This window comes from Dipodomys merriami, unplaced genomic scaffold (assembly GCF_024711535.1).
Source record: "Dipodomys merriami isolate MVZ:Mamm:240054 unplaced genomic scaffold, mDipMer1.0.p SCAF_8, whole genome shotgun sequence".
Lineage (NCBI taxonomy): Eukaryota > Metazoa > Chordata > Mammalia > Rodentia > Heteromyidae > Dipodomys > Dipodomys merriami.
The window spans coordinates 12224286-12244969 of NW_027206401.1; the positions used below are offsets into that span (position 1 = coordinate 12224286).

General features: G+C 46.1%; 1 protein-coding gene across 1 annotated transcript in view; it reads right to left on the minus strand.

Moving 5' to 3' along the window:
* Positions 1 to 20684, minus strand: part of Ust (uronyl 2-sulfotransferase) — a 264792-nt gene that overhangs the window by 24687 nt on the left and 219421 nt on the right. The window lies entirely within an intron of this gene.

Sequence of the window (20684 nt, forward strand, 5' to 3'; positions counted from 1 at the left end):
TCTCCCTCTCTTTATGTCTGTCTCTCACAATCGCACAATCCAAGACAAAAACAAAAAAGTAGATTTTTTTTGCCTTGCAATTGTGAGTCATAATGTAGAAAGCACCATTACAGTAGTTTTATGTATTTGTAGGAACTTTAACTCTAGGATTAGAATGGGTCAGAGTCTATAGATAAGCCAAGGAAGAAGTTCCACTTCATAAGCACATCCATTCAAGTGTACAGTGCAATGAGATTTGACAGTACCTTCTGCTTAGGCAACCACTGTCACAATCAAGACAGTGGATGGTATTTTCCTATTAGTCCCCCAGCCGCTGGCATTTTGCAGGCTCTGACCATGTGGTGGTGAATTACTCTTTCTAGACATCACTGAGGTATTGGTTTCCCCAGATTGTAACTGTGTCCTTCTACCAGCAGCCTCTTATAGTATCATATGGCTCAGTGGCTGCTTTACAATGGACAGTAAGTTAGTAGAAAACATGGTCATGTTTTAATGTACATTTCTGCTATGGTTTGGGTTTTGAGATCCCTCTAAAGGCCCCTGTGTCTGTCAGATGTTTGTTTGATCCCCAGCTTAGTGCTATAGAGAGGCAATGGGAACTTTAAAAAGTAGGGCCTAGCAGGAGGCTTCTGAGCCCCTGTGGGTGTCCCCTCAAAGTGAGTTGTGGGACCCTGCTCTCTTCCAGCCCCTTCCTTTCTGGCTATGAGGTGGCCTGGTTTTGAACTGCTTGAGCTCTCACCAAAATGTGCTACTCCTCCCCTTGTGCCCCCGCCCTGCCCCGGGGCCAGGCCTAAAAGCAATAGATCTGCTTGATCATAGACTGAAACCTTTAAACTGTGAGCCAAAATAAACCTGATTATCTTATTTGTTATAGTAATAATAAACCCAACAAACACAATCTCCTCCATTATTACTGAGGTTCAGCTTATTTTGAAATGTATTTATTGGTTAGTTGTGTTTATATTTTGTAGAGAGCTGCGAGAGGCCGCACCTGGAAGATGGTGCCGGCTTCCGCCCTCCGCCTTCCCGATGGCGAGTGCTCTCGTGGTAAACAACTCCTGATATGGCTAAGGCAAAGAATCTGGCTTGCTTCTGTGCACCTGAACCTATTGGCGGTTCCCACATGGCGTATCAGGGTTGGCTACCCAGCGGGTATTTAAGGCTGTGGGGAATTCTCCCCGGGGTTGGGGTCAGAAGATTACTAAAAGGTCCTGAATAAAGGGCAGAGAGAAGAGTCCGGTGTCGCGTCTTCCTTGCTGGTCGAGGCGGTAGCGACACGTGGTGGCCCGTACGGGGACTCAGCCACAACCCCAACGAGGACTCAGAACTCTCTGTGGTCAGGGTGGTGCACCGGTAAGTTCCCAGGTAAAAGGGGAATCCGCCACAAGAGCGGGGATAAGTCCCCAGGTAAAAGGGGAATCCGCCACAAGAGCGGGGAGTAAGTTCCCAAGTAAAAGGGGAATCCGCCACAAGAGCGGGGGGATTTTTGCTCTTCTCGGTAGATAAAGAGAGAGTGAGAACCCGGGGCTAGTCAATAGAGTAGCCAAAAGTGAAAGTAAAAGTTTGTTTACCAGCTTTAAATGTTTAAAACATGGGCGCTTCTTCTTCGCACCCAATTTTTTTGGCTCTCAATGAGCTACTGCACTCAAAAAAGTTAAAAATAAAAAAGAGTACTTTAGAGAGATTTTTGAATGAATGTGACACCGTTGCCCCATGGTTCCCTGTCTCTGGAAGCCTCACGGTGGCCTCTTGGGAGAAACTAGGGAGGGACCTAGATTTTGCCTCTGAACAAGGAACGCTTAAGAGCGGAGTGAGACCAATATGGAAACTGATAAGAGGCTGTCTCGAGGACCAGCGTTGCAGTGAGGCGGTAGAGAATGGTCAGGCCACCTTAGAAATGCTGCAGGAAGAAAGATCAGAAAGGGCAGACAGCGAAAAGGAGGAGAGCAGGGGGGGGTCATGCCCTGATTTTGCCGAACTAGAGACCTCTGAGTCTACAGACTCAGAGGAATTACAATCAATCATAGAACAAATAGAAAAAACAAAGATAAGAAAGAGGAGGAAATGGAAGGAGAGAGAGGACCCAGATAAAGACGAATGCACGCCCTCCGTGCACCGCCCCACACCTTCGGCCCCTCCACTCTATGCGGAGGACCCTGGAAGTGGCAGCCCCGGCTGTTCTTTCAGCCCAGGAGTGTGGAAAGCGGTCAGAACCGAGTTACATCTAGCTTGTCCAATATTTCAGGATCCACAGGGACAGCGGTATCATGAACCCTTAGATTTTAAGGTGATAAAATCTTTAGCTGAGTCTGTGCGGACATACGGAATCACGGCCTCCTTTACTGTAGCCCAGGTGGAGGCCCTAAACAGACATTGCATGACACCCGGTGATTGGAGTGGGCTCGCACGAGCTTGTTTGAGCCCAGGTCAGTATTTAGATTGGAAGGCCTTTTTGATTGAATTTGCTAGTGAAGAGGCTGCGGCCAATCAGGCTGGGGGAAACCCAGCTTGGGACAGAGATATGCTGCTTGGACAGGGGAGATTCGCCAATCAGCAGATAGGCTACCCGGTCCAAGTTTATGAACAAATCAATAAAATTGGCATAAAGGCATGGAAGGCCTTACCAAATAAAGGCGAGGTGAGTGGCAATCTCACCAAAATCCTGCAGGGCTCTATGGAGCTGTTTTCGGACTTTGTTGCTCATATGGTCGAGGCTGCTGGCAGAATTTTTGGTGACCCAGACGCAGCCATGCCATTAATTAAACAGCTTGTTTACGAGCAGTGCACTAAGGAATGCAGAGCCGCCATAACCCCATATAAGAACAGGGGACTAGAAGCATGGATGAAAGTTTGCAGAGAGCTGGGCGGACCACTAATTAATGCTGGATTAGCTGCTGCTGTGGTGCAATTAACCCAGAAGAATGAGGGCTGGGAAGGTGGCTCAGTGGTAGAGTGCTTGCCTTGCATGCCTGAGGCCCTGGGTTCGATTCCTCAGCACCACATAAGCAAAATGAAAAAAGCCGGAAGTGACGCTGTGACTCAAGTGGTAGAGCGCTGGCCTTGAGCTGAAGAGCTGAGGGACAGCGCCCAGGCCCAGAGTTCAGGCCCAGGAAAAAACCTATTTAAAAAACGCTGCAAATTTGTCTAAACAGTTGTTTAGTTATCTTTTAGGTAATTGAACTGGGGAGTTCGACAGCCTGATGGAACAGCTCAGGGTTGCCATCGTCGTGGTGAACTCGACCCGAGTGGATGCCGGATTGGCGGAGGGGTTATCTTCATGGATCTCCGCTGCTATGAATCATCTCAAGGAGGGAGCGGGTTTGGGAGCCCTGACAGGCCTCCTGGTGTTAGCCTCCTTGGTATGTCTGTGGTGCATTTGCCAAATTAGAGGTTCTCAGCGTCGCAGTGCAGCCATGGTTATCCAAGCCTTTACAGTCATTGGAGCAGGTCAGTCCCCCTAAGCGTGGCTTGCCACCCTAAAACAATGAGCACAGATTGCAAAGCCAAAGTACTGCAGTCGAGAGGCATGAGTTTTGCCCTCGAGGAGAGCATGTTTGATTGCACACGGGTTCGATTCGCCTTTTCCCGTCCTTGTGAAAAACGAATCAATGGACAGGCTGAGTCATCCCTAGAGAAGGTACCCTCTGGGAGAAGGCTTGTATGCAGTCCTTGCAATTGCACAACAGGGATCAGACCTCTGTTCTCATCTGTGTTCTTTAAACAAAAAAGGGGGAACTGTAGAGAGCTGCGAGAGGCCGCACCTGGAAGATGGTGCCGGCTTCCGCCCTCCGCCTTCCCGATGGCGAGTGCTCTCGTGGTAAACAACTCCTGATATGGCTAAGGCAAAGAATCTGGCTTGCTTCTGTGCACCTGAACCTATTGGCGGTTCCCACGTGGCGTATCAGGGTTGGCTACCCAGCGGGTATTTAAGGCTGTGGGGAATTCTCCCCGGGGTTGGGGTCAGAAGATTACTAAAAGGTCCTGAATAAAGGGCAGAGAGAAGAGTCCGGTGTCGCGTCTTCCTTGCTGGTCGAGGCGGTAGCGACAATATTTCCCCATTTATTTTCTATTGCTGCTTCTCTACAGTAGTAACACAATATGGACTATATGTTCATATTGCTGAGTTAAATGTATTTTAAACATGCTTAATGTTTTTTGTTAAGTAGCTCTACATTTTATGCTTTATATGTAGATGTGTTTTATTGTTTCTGTGCCTAGTAAAGTCTCATCTTCACAAAAGTGGCACTTATACTGTCTTGTATTTCTTTTATACTTCCATTAAAAGTCTCTAGCTCTCTAGACAATCTGGATTTTATTAAGGCCATGGCATAAGATAAGATTATTTTTCTTTCACATTTAGCCAACTATTTTCCTCCTTTTTTTTATTCATTTCTTCTTAACAGTCTTCAACATGTGGCATATCACCTTTGCTTCTGTTCCACTTACTGCTTGATCTTGTGCCTTTGCACCATCATTTATTCATTTACTCACCATCCATCCATCCATCCATCCATCCATCCATCCATCCATCCATCCATCCATTTCTTGTGCTTAAATTTCAGACTTTGTGTTTTCATTTGGCTTTTTTCACTCACAGCTCATGTTCTACCACTTCAGGCTCACCTTTACTTCTGGCTTTTTACTAGCTGGTTGAAGATAGGTTGGCTCTGAACGGTGATCCTCAGATCTCAGCTTTCTCAAAGTCAGGATTACATATGTGAGCCACTGATGCCAAGCTCTTATTTATTTTGGACTATGATAGGAATTAAACTCAGCCTGGTGCTTAGCAGGCCACACCAGCCTTTATATCATTATTTTATAACAGGAGCTTTCTAGCATTTAGAATTTATATCATTATTTTATAACAGGAGCTTTCTAGCATTTAGAATTTCTAGGGCAAATTTCTTCTCATTTCTTAAAATAAAAAAACATCTCTGGTCCTATCACATGTTTATTTCTCCAGATAAGCTTGGGAATCACCTTAAGTTTAAAAAAACCTGGATTTATCTGTTAAGTTGAGAAAGTGGTAACAGTTTCCCTGTATATCTCCCACATGAGCACATTTGGCTCTTTTGGTCTGCATGTCTGTGTTTTCTAAGCAAAGTCTGGTGCCTATGTTTCAAGTAGAAATTTTAGACTGGAGTTTCTCTTAAGGATTAGTAATGTTAGTGAAAAATTTTGAGCTCATTTAAAGCATACTCCCCCAAAATGACTTTGGGATGGGAGGGCACAAAATATTACATTTCCGAAAACCAAAAGGCTCACACATTTTGGAATGCTTCATCAATGATAATGAAAACATGTTTCCCTCACTCTAGCGAGACTTAGTCAGCAAAACTCCTAGCTCTGGAGCATTAAACAGATAAGGACTATAATCACAGCCCCATTCTGTATATATCCCATGAGTTGATATTAATTTGGCATTGGCAACCACTAGTACAATGTGCCTGTGCACTAGACATTGCTTCCCCCCATTGGCTTACTTGCACCATTTCTCCAATGTGTGGAAAGAAAATCTGACTTCAATTTGCATCTGAGATGAGGTGTGTATTTATTTTTGCTCTTGTTTTGAATTAAAAATAAACTAGAGCAAGTGGGAATGTACCACAGGATGTGGTCCCTCAAGTTCCTGTTCAACATTTGCATCAGAAAACAACTCCAAAAACTGGTTTCAAAGGTTGATTTTTCAAAATAACAGTGAAGGAAAATAGGTTCCTTCTATATCCAAATGGACACATATCCAAGAAGTCAAGCTGCTTATACATCGGTAGGCACTGAGAAGTCAAGTTGCTCACATATCAGTAGGCATTATGTGGGTAAATCCATCGCCACCAGAGAAGGTGGAGGCAGCAGAGACTTCATGCCACACAGCACGGGGAATCCTGCAGGGAATCTTGCAACTCATGTTATGACAAATAAGCTGAGGAGCAGTTATGGTGCTCGTCTATTCCATGAACTCAAATGCTAAACTAACTTGAGCATGCTGAAACCTGTCTTATCAGAGATGGAAAAACAAAGAATCAGAAAGGAAGCCTCAAAAGTATTTCAACAAGTATATGTTTATGCACAAAAACATCCTCTCCATTACTCCTTAGGAGAGCTCTGTGAGGTTTCCATCCTTTGCTTTCAGATGAGGAAATAGGTGCTCAGAAAGGTCCAGAAAATTGCCAGAAATTTGAGGGTAAGCAGCTGGTGAGAACTAGAGCTGAGCCCAAACACAGCTATTGTCTCGAAACCTATGACTGACTGTGGTACCATAGCATTGCCATCTATCTGAGGACAGAAGGGGAAAATAACAGCAGTAGAAGACATACTTAATGAAAAAGAAGCTTTTAGCGTCCTACTAGACTGCAAAGGACAAAGTGAACCAAAGTCCCAGAGGACTGGTTAACCTAGGTCTGCTAAAGAGCAGTGACAGCCCTGACCTCTAATCAGTAGACTTGATGATTAACTCTTGATTGTCAAGTTGATCAGACTGAAAAACACCTAGGAGACTAGTATAGCCCACTTCTGAATGTGTCTTCAAGGCAGTTCCAGAGAGGATGAACTAAGCAGGAAGAGGACTCATCTCCTTGAATGGAGAAAGTACCATTCAATAGACTGGAGGTGTGGATGGAATGAAAGGGGTGGGGGGGGGAGGATGAAGTGTACACATGCTCTGCTCTTCTTCCTGGCCACCATGAGATGAGGGTATTCTCTGCTTCTAGCTCTTGCCTCCATGTTCAGCTCATGATCGACAGAGGCTGCCCAACACAGACTTACACTTCTGAAACCACAGGCCAAATGAAGCCCTTATGTTCCTAAGTTTGTTTGTTTGTTTTCCATGGGGATTTTGTCACAGTGAGAATATACTAATATAGACCAGTTCTGGAAAAACCTATGCCATTAACCCTGTGTGATCTGCACACTCCCAACTGAAGGAGGCCTCTGAGCCTATATCTGTTAAACTTCCAGCCTGGAGCTAGAACCATTCTTGTTCATGGTATATTTTATCCCCTAAATAAGACTCCAGGCTCTATCAACAGGGTTGCAATAATGTAATCCAGACTGTGTATATTACAAATGCACAAAGAGAAGAAAATATTTTCCAGTTCTTGGTTGTATATTTCTGCTTCAGAGCCTGCAGGAAACAAGTTATCGACAAACATATGTCTGGCACCCAACAATCTGGTATCTACTATGATGAGTTGGGAATCTTTCCAGAAATGTTCCCAAGAAGATTTTCTGGGAGGTGGTTTCTTTTAGGTATAGTTGAAAGGACTTGAAGTTTCCTAATTTGGGTAACTGGTAAAAGGGTTAGGGTTGTAGAGGGATCTATATATTTCCAAATAAATAAAACATGGAATCCCGTGATGGCAATGAAAGAAAAGAGAATTAGATAGAATTCGATAGGGCTCTTTGTTCCAGTGACGCCAACACTTTCTCTTAGAGGTCATGTTTCCATCCAGAGGAGACTTTCCCAGTCTGTGAGATGGTGATACTTCCTTTGACACAGATGGGGCTTCCTGGTGCCTCCTGGTCCCCAAGCTGGTACTGCACAGGTCCTCCCAAACCCACCAGCACTTCAGGGTGAGTGTTTTCTGGTCCTTTTGTCTTTCCTGTGCCCAGCCGTGTTGACCACATCCCCAGGGCTCTAAAACAAGTTGCTACACTAAATGGAGTTTGTAGACCAAACAGCCCCTTTCCTTATCTCTATCACATCACATCATTAGTAAGAAAACCAAAACAATCCTGAGAAGTTTATGGGAAAACAAGAGGCACAAGGATACCTCTTGAAACAAATCAGTTTTGTAGGGAACAATAAACTTCAAATACATAGGTTTCTGAACCTCAAGTAGCTAATGCTAGCTTACAACAGCCAATGTCCACACATTCACACTTGGTCAAAAGAGCCCTGTCCTGGGACCCAACCTCAGAATTCCTAAATCTCTCACAATCCGAAAATAGTACTAGAGTATGAGTGCCAGGAGCGTTACATTCCCAATAAAAACCAGTACTTATCAACTTACAGAATTTGGCACAGTTTTGACACATTTGATTATTTCAGCAATGTGTACTCATTATGGGGAAAGATACTTTTCCACCTGGAAAAACAAAACAAAACATGAAGCCTTTGAAGCCGGCATGTTGGTCTCTTTCATTTTGGGTAGATCCCTTCTTTGGCAAGTGTTGCCTCTCCCAAATAAACCTGATATCCAAAGCACGTGCTATTGGAAGGGGTTTTGGCTGTTTGTGTCTAAAACATCAGTCTACTGAGTACATTATTAAGAAAACTTGAAAATGACGTAGGTCTTTTTAAGGAACTCTCCAGATGCATTATTCCTTTTCAGCTGGGCCCAGCATTCTTGTCTCTGGTGGTATTAAGCTGGAGCCACAGGCATGTAGCAGATGCCATTTCACCAATAAATCCTGTGGTTGAAATGAGACATGGATGGCATCAGTCATACTTAATATTAAGCTAGGCCCATAGCTGTGGATGTCTGAGAAACAGTCCTACTGACCTTCATCACCTTTGACAAGCAAAGTGTCAAGTTGTAGGAAACTGAAGATGTAATATCCATCTATACATATCCAGTGGTTCTGAGCATTTAGATGCTGTTCTTGCACTGATGCTAAAGGGAAGGAGAGAGGGAAGGAGGGAGGGAGAGAGGGAAGGAGGAAGGGAAGGAGAGACTGATTGAGGATCATTCAGGCCACAAACAAGCTACTGTATGTCAACAGAAGTCAGCTACTAAGGAGGATTTTTTTTTTTTTTTGAGATGGAAAAGCACCAACATTTTAAAAAGACTATGCTAATAGTTCTTGGGGATTAGGAACTAGTGGAACTCTCGGGCTGAGCAGAGGGAACTGCTTAGCAGAAGCTTCATGAAATTGATTTAGAAGTTTTATGAGGAATTAAGTTACAAGTTTTTGACTCTAGACCATAAAAACCAACCATTCTGCCAAAAATGTATTTGGGATTTAAGATTTTCTTTTGGAAAAAAAAAGTCTTACAAGTGACGTACCCTAGTCACATAGAGGCTGTGAAACTCTATTTTAACAATATGATGGGGTTCGCTTTCAACCCAAGCAGAGTTAATAATCAAGACTCATAACACATGTGGTTTGGTATCTACTTATAGACAATCTGGGAGTTGTGTGGTCTTTTGTGATAGCCATTAGGGGCTGGGTTTATGTTGGTGAAAGTAAGCTAATCTTCCGTGGTGCCTGCCAGGAACCAGCTCATATGCCCTATTATACTTAGGCAAACAATATCCTGTGCTATAATGTGGAAATCTCCCAGTGTGGCAGAGCCAACAATCGCCCTGCGCAAACACAAGACTTCATCAGCACTTGGAGTGTCAGCACTATATTTTGGCTCAAAGAAGGTGGTTGGCCTCCAGTCCATCGGGGCAGTTGTTTTGCTGGAGAGGAAGCCTTAGCTTCTCCCTGGTCGTTCTATCTGATCAGGCCTGGCCATGCGAAGGCTCACAGCCAGGAACCTTCTTTCCTGTGTGAGGGTTCCCAACTCGGCTGGGTGAACATGCTGTCAGGGCTCGGCTTTCTCCTCTCGCGAGGCCAGTGGAAAGAGCTCAGCTAGAGCATAAGGCCCTGAGTTCACAGCTCACTACAGGCACAAAACAAACAAGCAGACAAAGAACTATGACACAAAGTAAGTACCCAGAGAAGCGGCTCACCTGCCTGCCACACATCTAAGAGGAGCCACAATTGAAGGCTTTTCACGGACTAAACTGCTGAATAGGATTTCATTTTCACAATGCGTATCTGCTGGTACTGGAGACCGAATGTGTGTGTGGGGGGGAATGCAAGTAATTACTGCCTACAAAAGCAGATGACAATATTGGAGACTGAGTTCTACGGGCCTGAGTTGAAAAGGTATGTAGTTTTGCTCCAGTCAAGGTCTGCGTTATTTGAAGTAGGGGGTTCAAGACGACACCCCAGTGGGGTCCCAGGGATTTGCTCCACTCATCCCAGTGAGGAACTGAGGAACTGTGCTTTTACATGGTGTGTTCGAAACTCCACCAGCCAGGGGAGCTGGGAAGGAGAGGCAGAAGAAGAGCCAGCCTGGCCTTTGAAGGATAGTGGTCTACAATTGGTGCTGTCAGGGAGCAGAAAGGTCCCCCATCTTCTAGAAGCTTTTGTGGAGCTGTTAGAAAAGATGTCTTCCTCAAGATGCACTGTACTTAAAAACTGACTTGTGGAATTGAAACTCTGTATCATTACTTAAAGATAGTAAAAATTAAAATAAAAAATAGAATAGGAACACACACACACACACACACACACACACACACACACACACACACACACACACACACACACACACACACACTCACACTCACATGCCCACACAGAGGAAAGATGACTTTCCGATTTCACATGAACAACTCCAAGGGGCCAGGCCCAGTCCCTTCTTGGTTCCTCCCTATTTAAGGGTTACCCTTCCCCTGCCCTTTCTCTCAGATAACAAAAATAGCAAACCCCACAGAACATGGGAGGAAACACAGTGGGCCTGGAGCCAGACAGGCTCTGCTCACAGCTGTGAGACTCGGGTGTCGTGCTCAGATTGCTTGCTGGTGTGTTTCCTCCTTTGCTGATGTCTCATTGGCTGTATGATCAGGAACAGCCACGTATTTCAGAGCGCAGGGCCCGGGTATGGCTGGCTGGCTGTAGTACATGCTATTCACAGGAGAAGCAGACAATACTGAAAAATCTACAGGAGGACAAAAAGAAACCTAACATAATTCACAATCACAATGAATAACTGCTGCTCACTGGGTGTTTTTCCTTCCAGTGTGTTCTCGTAAACAAACCCTGTGTGTGCATCTAGTACAAACAGGTACACAACTTTTATACCATAAATATAAATACAACATTTTATCTGACCTTGATGATTTGTCTCAGAGTTTTCGAGCACAGTGGCTTCACTAGATTGCACTATATTACTACAGAATCACTCACTGAGCTTTCTCAAATGTGAGATCACTGCTTCCACTTGTCTCCTCCAACCAAGAGGGGCAAATCTTATATAGAGGGTAAGGTTTACCTCTGAAGCCTAAGGCTCTTGGTACAAATCCAGGCTGGGCTTTGAGTCGGCTGCTGTGAATATGGGCTCATCTTATTACCTTTGCATGTCTGGGTCACCTCCCGGATTCAGGATGAAGAGGACGTGACCTGTATTTTTTCTAGGGCTAATATGCCATCATGCCTGGGCGGGGCCACCTCCCCCCTAGGAAGAGCCCTTCCTTCCTATCTCTTGTAGCTTCTAGCAGTTTCTGACCTTCCTGGGCATTCTGGGCTTAAGGCAGGTAGCACAATTCCAGTACCTGCTTTCATTTTCACGAGGCCTTCTTTTCTGGGTCTTTTAAGTTCCATGTCCCTCTAGAATGACCCTTTATAAGGCCCTCCTTAATCCAAAGTGACTTCATCTTCGCTTTATGACATCTACAAGGGCCTCATTTTCAAAATCAGATCAGGTTCAGGAGATAGAGACCTTGACATTATCTTTTGGAGGAGACACAATGGAACCCACAATGCTACCTGATAGCTTGAAGTGGACCAGTGTTAGTGTGAGATACTCTGCATGGTGTCCGTCGGGGCCAGTCTTTATGGGAGAGGCTACTTCTAAAGGTTTGGGATCCCAAAGGGGGCCAGGCAAGACATTCCTCTCTTCTGGAGTTTCTGTGTCTGTGGGCTCCAAAGCTTTGAAGAAGGCAAGCCTAGGGAAGAGTCAGGGAGTTTCCTCCCCTGCCTCCCTTCCCCCTCCCCCCCCAGGCCTGAGGAGTGGCCTTCACAGCTGGATGGCTCTGCACCTCGCTGGGCCAGGCAGCCGAGGCCAGTGGGGTAAGTGCCAGCAAACCAGCTCCGTGTGCTCCCACAAACCTATCTCAGTTCGCTAACTACAATGAAAACCAATAGGAACATGATCATGGCTACGTCTGACGACTCTACATGGTTCCGAAGGCTTATTCTAGATCTCAGCCCTGACTTTGTCATGGACTGGTGGCAAGCGACTTTTGGACTGGCACTGATTATTCGACCCCACTTGGAGTGGGGGGCGCTCAGCGGTAGCCAGGACCACCGAAGACACCACCGGAAGCCCTCTGGCACTGTTCCCCGACAAGAACGCCATTCCTCTGTGCCACCTAGGAGGGGTGATGGGGCGCCGGCCTTCAGCTTCGTCCCTGGGGTACCCCTAGCTAGGGAAAATGTCCCCTCCCCTCCCCCACCGGTGCCTGGGAGTTTCCTTTTAGTCTGGGCTCTTTAAAAACAGCTCTGTGAGCAAAGGCAGGAGATCCGGCTGCCCAACACCATGGCTCATATGGAATGTATTTAGACAGGGGAAAAAACCCTCCAATGGAGTGGTTATACGATTTTGAACTGGCTTGGACACAGCGTGGCTGGAATTTCAGCGCTGGCTTTTGTTTGCATTCGTCATGACACATTTGTTATACGAGCTGCTGCTACTGCTACTCAAGCAGCTGCAGCCCAGACCCTTCCATGCTTGCTTCTGTCCTGTGTATCAGCTGACTGACAGCGTTCACCACACAAGGGCCTCGCTGCTCTTCTGCCCTGTCCTTGCAAAAATGTGCAAAGCCCCTTCACCAAGAGGCCCTGGACAGCACAGGAAGCGGAAACACCATTCTGCCAAGTTCAATTGGACTGGTATCTCTAACGGTCCTGTACTGTGTCTTTGATCTTTGGTGTCACTGACTTTTCTGATCAGTTCTTGTCACTGAAATCCTCTCTCAGAAGAGAATGCCAACCTGGCACTGATATGTCATCCATGGGATTTAAGAACCAAACAAGCAAACAAAAAAACCGAAGTTTGAACCTGGCATATGGTTCATGACTATTATTCCAGCTACTCAGCGACTGAGATCAAGGATCATGGTTCAAAGCCAGCCCAGACAGAATAAAACCAGGAAACTCTTATCTGCAATTAACTAGCTAAAATGCTGAAAGTAGAGGTGTGGCTCAAGTGGTATCGTGCCAACCTAAGAGCAAAAAGCCAAGCAAAAGCATAAGGCCCTGAATTCGAACCCCAGTCTTAGAGTATGTTCACATGTGCACATGCATACACAGACACACAGACACACACACAGACACACACACACACACAAACTCACACAAACACAGGAACACAGAGTAGTTTAGAGACAACACAGAACAGCATTCTGTAAAAACCAAAAGGAATTTATGTAATGAATTGCAATCAGAGGCTTTTTGTCTTTGTTTTGCTTTTGAAATATTGCTAGTGTCTCAAGACATGAATGTTGAAGGCAACAATGGGTGGTTTAAGCCACATCATGGCCAGGCAGAGATGCATGAAAGAAATGTGCATCCAGTTTGTCTTAGGGACTGTGGACACAAAACCAGCTGCAGATCAGGTAGTTAGGAATTGTGTGTGTGTGTGTGTGTGTGTGTGTGTGTGTGTGTGTGTGTGTGTGTGCGTAAGCATGTATGATTATATATAATATATATATAATGATTGTCCTTTGAAAAAGTCACTGAAATGACAGGAAAGACATCTGACTCTATAAAAGATCTCAAAACCACAAGGCCAGAGAGCTGCAGAGGGCATTCATGGAAGACACAGCTCCACCAATTTCTAGCCAATGAAAAGCAGTGGCTTTTGTTATGCACCCAACTCAGAAGAGCAGAGGTGGAGGTATCCAAGGGTGGGCAGAAGGGACATGGACCAGGGTGCAGTTCACCCAGCTGAACCCCAGGAAAAGAGAGAAGGGGCAGGGCTACGTGTCACCAACAGGGGAGCTGGGCCGGGGCTGGCAGTCTGGGTAAGAAACAAATTGTCTCCTCAGATACTGTGACTACGGTTTTTTCCAATGCTTCTCCTCCTGTTCTGGGGAGGAGCACTCATTTGAAAAATTAAATTATGATTAATTAGTCAAGTTTTTCTCTGTTCTAGCATTTGAGTTCAGGCCATATGCTTGCTCAACTTGAGCTAAGCCTCCAGCTTCACTTCTTACTGGTTAAATTAGAGACAGAGTCTAGTAAATGTCTCTGTCTGTGCCTGCCTTGAACTGTGATCCTCCAGATCTCAGCCTCCTCAGTAGCTAGGACTACAGGCATGAGCTACTGATACCCAGTTTCACATTTTTTGAACCAGCACGTGGATTTCTTTATGGTACATGGTATATAATGAGCAATTCTGACCCTGCGGGGGTGGGGGGGGGCAGGCAATCTTAGGAAGCTTCCAGAGAATTGCAGTAGAGACTCTGGAGGGATTTGCTACCTCACAGGAGAGAAAAGTAAAGATACGGGAGAGGCCCCTGCTAAAATCAGAGCAAGCCGGTGATGGATGCAGGCAAGCTGCTCTGTGTGCCGAACAGCAGCTAGATGTGGGGTCTCTCCACCTGCTCCTTCTCCGATCCTGAGTGCCCACGGCTGGAGGAGATTTCAGTGGGAAAGCTGACCACATGCCGGAGGCAAAAGCCCAACCACCACCAGCAAGTGTTTCCCAGCACACATCCCTACTGCTGCCCCAGCTTCCTGCAGAGAAGTGGGAGAGGGAGAAACACTCCTCACCACGCAGCCCCGCCCGCCAGCTCGGCCCCGCCCTCCACCCCAGCGGCTCACCAAGGCCTACAGGGACAGGCTTCCAGCGAGCCCAGGAGCCCACCCTGAACCCACACCGTTGAATGCAGGACTCCACGAATGCCTGCAAAGCCACCGTCCCACTTTCAGAGCTTTAAGGGAACATCACACCCACTACACAAGAATAAGGAGTAAAGAGGACACTGTTAGAAAAAAGAGAAAAATTCAGTAAAATGGTTGGAATAGGAAAAGAAGGGATGAACGGAGAGGTTCAACTATCTGACCACTAATAGCATGCCAGAAATGACAGGGAGAAAATGGTGGTGAGAAAATCTTTATGGACATTGACGGGCACCGGTCATGGCTCCTGTAATCCCAGCTATGCAGCAGGCTGAGATCTGAGGGTCACGGTTCAAAGCCAGCCCAGGCAGGGAAGTCCATGAGACCCTTCAATTAAGCACCCAAGTAGCTGGAAGTGAAGCTGTGGCTCAAGGGGTAGAGCACTAGCCTTGAGCACGAAAGCTCAGGGACAGAGAGCCCGGGCCACGAGTTCAAGTCCCAGGATCGGCACACACACACACACAAAAATCATCAAAGCCGTAAGACATAAAACAAGAAAAATGTCAAGTCGTGAGAGGTGGGTGTGGGGTGGGGGAGGAGAAGGAGAAGCTGGAAATGCTGTGTGCCTATGGAGAAAACCATACCAGTCACACCAAATTGGCCAGCTGGTGAGGTGGCGGAACACAAAGGGCGTGCACACATAACCCACGCCACACGACCACATCCTGCTAGAATTTGAATATCTCCTGCAGAGGCTGAGATCACGCCACTCAGGCAGAGAAGTCCATGAGACCCTTATCTCTAACCCCCCAAAGCCAGAAGTGGAGGTGTAACTTAAGTGGTAGAGTGCTAGCCTTGAACAAAAACAGCCAAGTGAGAGAGGGAGGCCGGAGTTCAAGCCCTAGGACTGACATGAAACAGAACAAAATAGAACTCATGGTGCAATGTAATGACCATTGTAATGGGGTTGGGTGTTGGGGAAGGACTTCAGAGATGAGTAGCTAATAGCGAAATGGCTAATAGCTAAAGAGGCGAGTTTGCTAACAGTAGACTGAGGTCATCAATTGGGAGTAGATATGCTATCTTGGCAGAAGGTTACTAGTGACAAACTTGGAGACATCAGCCCGAGTTCTCCCTTCCCACGGCATTGCTATGTGACGCCATCTGCGCTCTGATGCAGCACGAAGCCTCCCTGGTGTGGTCTCCTGAGCTCTGACTTCCAGAACTATAAGCTCATTAAACCTCTGTTCTTACCTGACTTTCTCCCCCTCCCTCCTTCCCTCCCTCCCTCCCTTCCTTCTTTCCTTCCTTCCTCCCTCTCCCTCCCTTTCTCCTTCCTTCCTTCCTTCCTTCCTTCCTTCCTTCCTTCCTTCCTTTCTTTCTTTCTTTTCTTTCTTTCTTTCTTTCTTTCTTTCTTTCTTTCTTTCTTTCTTTCTTTCTTTCTTTCTTTCTTTCTTTCTTTCTTTCTTTCTCTTTCTTTCTTTCTTTTCTTTCCTGTTGTGAGGCTTGAACTCATGACCTGGGCACTGTCCCTGAGCTTTTTTGCTCAGGGCTAGGGCTCTACCTTTTTGAGCCACAGCTCCACTTTTGGTTTTCTGGTGGTTAACTGGAGATAAGAGTCTCACGGTCTTTCTGTTTGGGCTGGCTTTGAACCACTGTCTTCAGATCTCAGCTTCCTGAGTAGCTAGGATGACAGGCATAAGCAACTAGTGTTGACCTTGTAATTGACCTTTCCTGTGGTATTCTGTTCTAGCAGCAACAAATGGAGTAAAACATTTGTCTTCCCTTAGGAGAACCTGGGAACACCCTGAAGTAAGATGAGTCACTCAAGCAGAAACACCACCCATGGGATTCTGGAAGCAGATCCAGCAGGCACATACAGAGAAGGAAGTTTCAATAGAACTGTGTGTGAGCTTGGTGAGCACAGAACCCAAGTTGTGGCGGGGCGGGGGTGGAAGGGTGGGGGCGGGTTGGGGGTGGTCTAGGGTGGGTTTAGAGAGCTGGGAGAGGGGGAGGAAAAGGGGAGCCTGAAGTGCAGGCACGGAACACACATCCAGTGTGGACAGCATCCTGTACAGCAGAGCTAATGGTGCAGATACATAATTTGATGGACACAGGTCAATCTAAGCAGACATTTTTTAAGGCACTCATTGATTCCAAGGAAATGTGTTTTCAGTTTGCTCCTTGGGCTGGTAGGGAACAGAAGGCAAACAGGGCTGTGTATCTATGGAGGGACAGGCAGACATCTCAGGAGGACTGGAAGGAAGAAGAGGGGAGGGTGATGGGTAAGGAGAATTAAATCATGTTGCAAGTAGATAATTTGAGAAACAGGAGGCTGAGTATACTACTGTAAATAAGCATAAGCCCGCCTAGCTGTGCTGAGGGACAGGCTCTGGAAGCAGGCTGGAGAGAGAGGCGAGCAAGAAACACCAACTTTTATCATACATCTTTCAGTACTATTTGATTCTCATTATATACATGCATTCCTTTAACACCTACAGTTGAAACAGGAGATAAACTCCTAGGAAAACATGGTTTGAAACCTAATTTCAGTAGTGTCTGGCTGTGACCATGAAAGAAGTTTCTAGAAGCATGTAGTGAAGACTGGAAAGGTGGTGCATCAGAAGCACTAGGGTGCCTGGCATAGCTGTTTCGAGCTTTTCCCGGGCCAGCGCTGTCTGCAAGATTGGAAAAGCCTGGATATTGTAGATTGATAAAAATGTCTGAGATATTGAATAAGAAAGCGCGCGCACACCCCCCCCCCCCTCACGACAATGAAATGATATTCCTACTTGAAAAAGACTGAGTTGGACAAAAATAGAACCTCCGGTTACAGTGCTGAGTCACACAAACGGTGAGACTGCTCTCCTGCTGGGGTGCACTTTCCTCGTGGGACATGGCGGGAGGTGGGGCTCAGCCAAGGGTGCAGAGGGGCCCCTCCTTATCTCCAGCTCTCCCTACATCACCACACCAGTTCCTGGGTGGACAGGTCACCCATGGGTATAGGCAGAAAATCATTCCTGTGGATCAACCATCGATTTCTGAGGTCAGGTTTTAGAAGTAGGACCGTTTGGCAGAAAAGTCTAAAACTTTGCAATCTGTGATGACTCATCCCCCCCTCATCATCCTCTTCCTGGACACAAAGCACACGGCTGTCAGTACACACATGAAGTGCTCAAGTAGGAGTTCTGAGGTAGAGGAGAGAGCAGATCACCTCTCTGCACAGACCCGGGCTGCCTCCCTCTACCTCGGCCGCCAGGCCACTGGGGAAATGAGTCAGGAGGGAGAAAGCCACACAGCTCCCCAGATATGGCTGAATGGTGCAAATCTGCAGACACAGGGACAGAACTGGGGGGCGGGGAGGGGACCCAGAAGAGATCAAGGGGTACGACTGGATTGATCCCAAGGACTCCCAAGGATCCTGTGCGGGACAGAGAGGGAGCTCAGGTTGGGGTCAGGCAGTATCAGGGAGCTGGGGTGGAATGCACAATGGCGGGCAGTCAGGCCAGGCAGTGGTGGGCATTTGGAGGAGTGAGCGTAGACCCTGGGGGTCACAGCAAAACACACAGGGCCAGCACAAGGCCATTTCCTCCTCCCTCCCCCCGCTCTACATGGTGGTAGGGAGGCTGCAAAGAGAGCAAGGAAGAGGGGGGTCCTGGGAGCAACGTGGACAAGCTGTGGTCAGCGAGGGCGTCTGCGGTGGTGGTCAGTGTGCAGAGAAGGCTGGGAACGGGGAGGTGACATGCGGAGCCCTAGCAGCTGTGGTTTGGCCAGTGGCTCTGGGGTGGGTATCAGTGACTCAGTTCTAGGCTGCAAAACACAGAGAGCTGCTGCTGCTGCTGCTGCTACTGTTATTGCTGCTGCTGCAGGCAGCTGCCTGAGCCTACCAGAAATCAGAGTCCAGCAGAGAGAGACAGAGTCAGTGGTCTGGACCAATGCAGTCCTCACTCCTCCACTCCTGATCTCCATGTCCTAACATGAGTCTGTCCACATGCACCTGGCAAACTCCTATGCACCTTGTACTCTTAAAGCACAAATGTCTCCACTAAGAAGTGTGCACCAGGCTAGGCTTGTTTATGATAGCTCTCTGGCCAAATTCTGTCCTAACTCGGCCCAGGGTGGGCAGATTTTAGACAGTCAAACACATATTTGCTCTTGCTTAATGTATTAACCATTAATTCTCATAGAAGAAAAAAATAGTTTTTAAAGTCACTACTAGAAAAATCAATGCCTATCAATGAAGTCTATTCCTCCTATTCATTTTACATAATAAATTTGAAGTGTTTTCTTCTAGAAGAGGAACCATCTCAAAGCAAGTGAAAAAAACTAAAAATAATACACTTACGGTATTATTTCTAATAATAAGCAAAGAAAACATTATCTATCTATCTATCTATCTATCTATCTATCTATCTATCTATCTATCTATCTATCTATCTATCTACCTACCTGTCCCTATTGTCTATTATCTCTCTCTCTCTGTGTGTGTGTGTGTGTGTGTGTGTGTGTGTGTGTGTGTGTGTGTGTATTCTTTTTTGGTGGTAGTGGGGTTTAATTTAGAGCCCTCAGCTTGCTAGACAAGCCCTCTACCATTGAAGACCCCCAGTCCTTTTTGCTTTAATCATTTTTCAGATAGGGTCTTGTATTTTTGTTTGAGGTTGTCCTCTGATTGTGAGCTGGGATTACTGGCATAAGCCACTACGACTGGGCCCTCTAAGGCATATTTATTATGTTGTGATTTAAGCTTTCACCAAGTAAACACATCTAGGGGATACATCCTCACGAGAGGGATCTGTAAGCCAAATAAGGCTGCCAGCCTGTGGTTATAGTTTCCTTTCAGGAACTCTTCAGAGTTAATAAAGAGGTAATTACATTCCATGTTATGCTTAACTACCGTCCCTTAGCTTTAGTTGAAGTTATATGCCATCAGCTTAAATGGTTAGATGTTATTTTAAGGTTCTAGCTCTGCTGTTTTCTCCTTCCTTGCCCCTGCCAGAGAAAGAGACCAATTTCTCTAAATTAGGTTCTTCTGTGGGGATTACCACACACTGGCTTAGTATAATAGGCTAGAAAACCAGACTGACTTCTTTTTTCCCAGGGCTGGGAATTGTACCTGGGGCATCACACATGCCAGACAAGTTTGCTACCACTGAGTTACACTGCCAGTCTCAGATTATGTCTGACTATCATTTCTTACTGCATAGATCTTGGGTCAAACAGAGACCACGTATGGATTTTTCTCTGTAAGCTTTCATCTTCCATGCAAAACACACTATGAATGTTTAATCCACACACCTCTGACTTAGTGCTGAAGCACCAAGAGTATTTTTAGAGTCCCAGGTTTATGGTGTTCCGTGTGATGCTGGGAAGAAGGCTTGACTTGGCTTTTGCCACTTAAGACAATGGCAATGTCAGCTGGGGCTTGGAAAGTGTTGGCAAATTGTTCCACCTCTTTGAAGCCTGGCTTCCTTGTTTACAAAATAAGACTATTTGCTTCTGCAACCTCAGAGGATTCAGTTAAGAATCAAATAAGGCCATCTCTATCCACGCCTCATACATTACCATTTTCTACGTAAGCAATGATTACTTTCTGGCTTTGTAATCCAGGACTATTTATTCATATGTGATTGTTATGTAATAAAGAGCCTAGCTGTTTGACCATGGAGGGGTATCTATACGTATACGCTCGAGCGTGCACCCCCCCCTCACCCATGCATGCATGCATATTCCAGTGCTAACATGATCAGAGTTTATACTCAGGAAAGGGTTGGCATAAGAAAAATCTTTATGGAGAATATGGACAGTAGATGAAGCAACAGTGAAGTAAGATCTTATTCTATGTACTGATAATGGACTTCTTTAAGGAACGAGTTTTGGCTATAGCTTAGAAGCAATAGGAAATAGGAAATAGAAAAAAGTGAAAAAAGAGACAGCATGGTGTGTGTGTGTGTGTGTGTGTGTGTGTGTGTGTGTGTATTTAACTCACATAAACCTATTTCATTGCTAAGCCCTGCTCCAACCCCTCCAATGGCCACAGGCTCTCTTAAAATTCAATAGGTTCATGT